Source organism: Rhinopithecus bieti, unplaced genomic scaffold (assembly GCF_001698545.2).
Source record: "Rhinopithecus bieti isolate Rb0 unplaced genomic scaffold, ASM169854v2 scaffold_3878, whole genome shotgun sequence".
Lineage (NCBI taxonomy): Eukaryota > Metazoa > Chordata > Mammalia > Primates > Cercopithecidae > Rhinopithecus > Rhinopithecus bieti.
In genome coordinates, this window is record NW_016805059.1 from 3199886 (window position 1) to 3205885 (window position 6000).

Here is a 6000-nt window from a genome sequence, read left to right on the forward strand (position 1 = left end):
GTCTTGCCATGTTGGCCAAGCTGGTCTCGAACTCCTGACCTCAGGTGATCCACCCACCTTGGCCTCCCAAAGTTTTGGGATTACAGTCATAAGCCATCACACCTATTCTACTTCTCTCTATAGTTAAATTAAAACAAAAGGAACCCAAATTAGAAAATTATAATGTTCCAGCATTTATACAGGATTGAGCTAATATTCAAAATTTCAAAAGTTGCAGGTGATATAAGGTCTCTCAGTGTAATTTCACCAGGATACAACTTCCATCTAGCATCCCTGTCAGATTTACAGCCAAGTGTCTAATGCTTTGACTTACTTAGCTTTAACTAAAACTAAAATAGACATGCATGCAATTTTAAAAATTAAAAATTAAACTAATAAAATATTTCTAAACTTAAATTAGTTTTTTGCAGTCAACTAAAATAATAAATGAGCTCGATGGTTTGCTAGGGATGAACTCGATCCTCTTGGTCTTCAACTGCAGCCTAAGAGTTAAGAAATGCACCCACTAAGTGCTGGGCAGGTTTGCTCAGGCAACCCTAGCTTCGGAGGGAAGGTCAAGCAGGGAGGCCTGCAGTGCCTGCTGGAGCTCTAGTGGGTGAAAGAAGACCAGCTATGTTATAGCTACAAAGCTGGCTCTGAAAGTCCCACCAAGCTTCTCCCCGAGCCTCGCTCCTTGAGCCTTTCAGTTTGCAGATGTAGTGACAGTATACTCTGGCTGGCTTCTCCACGGAAGAGGCTGAATTCAAAGTCCAGTCTGAAACATAATCAGCTGTCTGTAGCTGACCTTCAGTAAAATCGACCTGCCCAGAACTCTGTGCTCTTTGGACTGGCCATGTCTCAAGAACCATTCACACCTCATTCATCACCAGAGCAGATGTTGTGGATCAAGGATTCAACAACTATTCCCCACCAATAACCTCTTTAGAGAATTTTCTCTATATGGACCCTATATTTTGAAAAATATGGCTATCAAATCAATTTCAAGAAAGATAGTTTTACAATTTTTATTGACTGAAGGATAATGGGTCAATGCATAAAAGTACATAAGATCAACCAGAGATGCCAATGCTACACTGACCTAAACTACAAAACCTTGATATTTTAGTCAGCTGATCAGCGCTAATGGAAACAAAGACACAATTTCCACCAGGCTTTTTAAGACCCTTAGCACAGCTCCAGAACCCCATCATTAGTTTCAAGAAGCTCACTGACATCTTCAGCTCACTTACCTGGATTTTTACTCCCCAGGGAGGCTAAAACGAAATCTGTGGCAGGAAAGCTAAAGTAAAAATTGCCCTTTACTTACTTCTTCCCAATGTTGGACTTTTAAAGTCATGAAACCCAATTGTTCCTTTACTTCTTGGTGCATTACAGCTTCATCCTACGAAGCCAGCTCCATGGGGCCTGGAAAAAAATTATGTACTTTGGATAGTATATCATCCAAAGAGTTACGTTACTCTCGGGTGGGGAGAGGGAGGGATGATTAGAGCATTATCAAGAGTCCTATCAGTTCAGCATCTTTTTCTTCTGGTGCATGTGATTGCCCTAAAAAAGACATTCCAGCATCATAACTTTCATGCAAAGAGATACGCTCTGAGAATAAAAACCAAAACAAGAATGAGAGGTCAAACTGTCAAGCTGCTTTGAATCACATATAAGCAAATTGAATAAATGCGACTCAGCAGGTACACATGAATAACCATTAGGGCTGTTCATGTCTGCCCTCTCTGACAACTCACACCTCTGTCACAATCCTTCTTTATCTGTAGAATTGTTCAACCGAGTTGACTTGCAAAATTAATTCACAGAAAATCCAAGCATTATGCCCTCATTTTATAATCAACTTACTATTAGCGTGAAAGAGTGTCATAAATTAGGGGAATAATTCTACCCGAAGTCCTTTTAACTCAAAGAAAGTGACCAAACATATATTTATATATTCAGCAAATAATAATCAGACAAGCTTGAAAAATGGTAAGTGTTTTTCTCCCTCATTACACAGGTAGCTGATATATCATTTTTTAAAAACGACTTGAACCTAAGTAAACAATCTCCAGCAGTATAATTAATCACAACAAAGTATATATGAATTGACAGGATTTTTGCTAGACTCAAAAGTAACAATAATATTCCTAGTAAGCTGAGGGCTCATGATTACTTTCTCTTATCCCTAGCCTACAGAGGAAATGAAGCAGCTCATTCTTTTGTGAAATTTTTAATACTAGAAAAGACTGAATTGCATAAAAAAAAAAAGGTGACCATAATAATACAGTGATCGGAAAGTAATCTATGCAGTTTGATTATGTTATAGTCATGGCTGTAAATTTTTGTGGATCCATAGGCATATTTATACCCTGCTGCATTCCTGAACAGTGTTTCATGCTTTTGAAATGGCTAAATGAGGCAGAAGATGTGGAACGTGATAGAGAGCTATTTGGTTCACCATGAGATGAGACATACATATGTGTGGTCAGACAAAGTGACTACAACCATCTGAAGCTCCTTGGGAAGCATCTGAAGCTCTTCCCGAGGAGCATCTGAAGGAACATGGAGGTAAAACATCATGTGCAAACACCCTGAGGCAAGTAGAAGTATGGCATGTTTGAAGACCTAAGAAAGATCCTGAGTTCGGTGTTGGATATTGAAATGGAGATGCCTGTAAACAAGAAGGCAGTTGAACATATGGGTTGTCATCCTGTAACCTTATTATGCTCAGTACTCCTGAAATGCCATGCCAACATAAACAACACAAATTTTGCTATTAGATGTTTGGGAATGTATACAGAGCCAGAGGATAGTGTAAAATATTTTCCATCTCGTATCCCTTTGGTTGCCTTTCTATGCATAGAGCATTCTCTAATGGATAACCAGGAATTAGATTTTGCTGGCTTCCCTCTCCTTCACCTTCACAGAATCTCAGCTCTTGAGAGATGGTGTGTATTCTACACACAAGGCATCACTCTTGACTCCATCTATGAAGAAAGATGACTTTACTGAGCAGAGTTGGAGCTTCCTAGTGATGGGAGTTTTAGGAGGATGTTTCATGGTACACCATCTACAAGACAAAGCCTCTGTCACCATACTGACAGGCTTTCATAGTAGGACTTCAACTGTATTTATACTAACAGAGCCTCTGAGATTTAACACAAGGACAATGTAAATTTTATTTCTATTAAAGCACTATGGCAGAACTGCTGAGGATTTTGTTTGTTTCAGTAGTGAAGAGGTAGAGAACCTTGAACCTTGCATGGCGTTTATTCCTAATGAATCAAGAAACCAAATGCCCTAGAGGTAGAAACAGTCCAGCTCCAGGTAAAACTCCTCTGATGGACTCTACTAAGCTGGCCTTAAGGGTGTGCCTTTCCTGAACCTGATGATATGCCTCCATCAAGCTTGTGCAAGTGTTTATAGAAGGCATTTCTCTTCTGTAAGCCTAAGGAGACTGTTCTCAGAAGGTGGAGTTCCAGACCTATCAGCTGGTTAAACAGAATAAGAAAAAAAGAGGAAAAAACTGAAATTGAGCTGAGTTCAGCACTGTGTTATCTCTGGTATTTGTGTGTGTTGATCCATCTGAGTTTTACCAGCCCAGGAAGATCCTCATGGTAGCTAGGTGTGGACTAGCTAAATAGCTGTCTCCTGCACTACAAGGTAGCTGCTGTGAGGATGTGAAGGCAGCAGATTTCTTTGTCCTGGAAATTTCCTTGGCCTGGAAACTTCCTTGTCCTGGAAGAGGAACAATATTGGGCCTGCCAAGACCTAAAATCTTCCCAGAATGGTCCAGAATCAGAGCACAGCTGCCACCACCAGGAGCTAGCAGAAATCTTGGCAGTAGGTATCTGGAAGGAAGAGGCCAACTCCACATGACAGGAGGAGGTGGGTTCTGCAGGACCAGCTCATCTGCTAAAGTTAAAGCAATGCTTTTCATGGATATTTCAGGGACCCTGCAAATATATTCTAAATCCAAAGGCCTCATATCTCAGGCAATTGTTCCCAAACAGACTGGCCAGAAGCCAATGGAATCTCCCCCCAAAGTCTAGGAGCTCAGTAACATCCCCTCCCTCCCACCCACCTCCACCCTGCAGTGCTCCTTGGGCCTCAGCTGCCTCTCATTCACCTATGGCAGAAAACAAGCAGGAGAAGGGGTTAGCCTTCTGCATGAAAGCCAACACATCTGAGGGTGAAGACAGAATTGTCATGGTAACATAGCCACTAGAGTGTCATCAGATTCAGCCCAGCTCAAATGCCTCCTAGTGCTCCCTGGGCGCTTCCTGCCACACGTCCTCAGCATGCTATTCTCATCAGCTAGATTGTGTGCTTCCTGAGGACAGAAATCATATGGTAAATTTTCATTGCTCCTAGCAACTTGCAAGAAGAGGCTCAGAGGGAAAACTTGTAATTGAATCTTCTTCCAGCATTTTTGAAGATGGGTATTCAAAGACTGTTTAACATTAGCTTCGAAGAGAGGATCTAGGAGGCATTATGTGGAGAGACAGGGAGGGAGAATTTTACTTTTCATCTTACGCTTTATGTACTTTTATAATTTTTTTGTTTTTGCCACATGGCAAAATGTTTTAAATAAATATTTTTAAAACAAGATGGTGACTTTCAGTTGTGTTCATTTGCGGCACTCTACCTATGCTATGATATATGCACTATGAGGTGCAAGGAAATTAATAATGGGTTTTAAGTATATCAGTCAGAAAAGTTAGTGATTATGGCATGAGAGAAAAATGCTTTTCCCACAGTCACCAGCTCCTCCCTCTTCCAACAGATACTTCTAATTACCCTTGACATTTATTCCCTCTGGACCCAGAGACCACCTCTAAGTCTTTCTCTACCCAGCATATTAGACAGTTCTTAAGAATTAACTGGAGTTGACTTGTGATATGAGACCTGCACATCATGATAATTCATGGCCCCTTTTTGAATGATAACTTTACATCAATGAATCTAAGTTAGAAACTGGAGAAATAAGTCCAGACTAGGATGAAAGGAACAAACCTGGTGGCACAGAACACAGTGAAATGTGATGAAATCAAACTGCAGGGCTATAGTCAGTCTCCAGGTAAAATCCATTTATGTGACCAGAAATGTTTCTTTTTTAGCTCTCACATATGAATGAGAACATGCAGTGTCTGTCTTTCTGGGCCTGGCTTCTTTCACTTAACATCATGATCTCCAGTTCCATCCATGTTGCCGCAAATGACATTTCATTCTTTTTTTATAGCCAAATAGTAAGTTGATCTCATAGAGATGGAGACAAAAATGATGGATACCAGAAAGTGGGAAGGACGTGTGGGTGGGAGGGGGGATATAGAAGGGTTGGTTAGTGAGTACACACATGCTGTTAGACAGATAAAATAAGCTCCAATGTTGCATAACAGACTAGGGTGACAAGCGCTAGCAACAATGTATTGTATATTCCAAAACAGCTAGAAGAGAGGACTGGAGATGTTCTCAATGCATAGAAATGATAAATACTAAAGGTGATGGGTACTCCAAACACCCTGACTTGATCATTACGTATTCTATACATGCAGCAAATGTTCACATGTACTCCATAAGTACGTAAAAATTTTGCATCAATTTTTTTTTTCAAAAAAAGGAAAATAGACATTTCTTTGGAAGATGGTGCCTTTCATCTGTCTGGGTGGCTGCGTGTGTTCCTTTGCGGCTCCTGTTTTGGGGTTGAGCAAGTAGTGGACACAGGAATGGAATGCTGTCTCACACCATCAAATCCTCATGCTACATTTTCTGCAAAAATGACCCTGCTCTAACCACCCATCATTTCAGTTTCCATCGTCATTCTTCAAACTATATGTGGTAGCCTCATCAAAGACACCATACAGTGTTAATAAAACATAATCTTTTCAATATATTCTTTTAATCTCTCAATGAGAAAGGCAGAGAAATGCTTTGGAAGAAAAATGGCTGCTCCTGGAGGCCGCAGCTCTCTTGTGAAGTAGAGCAATTCATCTACTTGCTGAAATAAGGAGCTCC

At 40.5% G+C, this 6000-nt stretch overlaps 1 long non-coding RNA gene across 1 annotated transcript in view; it reads right to left on the minus strand.

The window, feature by feature from the left end:
* Positions 1-1383, minus strand: part of LOC108529003 (uncharacterized) — a 57962-nt gene extending 56579 nt beyond the window's left edge. The window contains exon 1 of the long non-coding RNA XR_001885369.1: positions 1307-1383. This is a non-coding gene — a long non-coding RNA (uncharacterized LOC108529003). The remainder of the gene's footprint in view (positions 1-1306) is intronic.
* Between the last annotated feature and the right edge of the window lie 4617 nt (positions 1384-6000).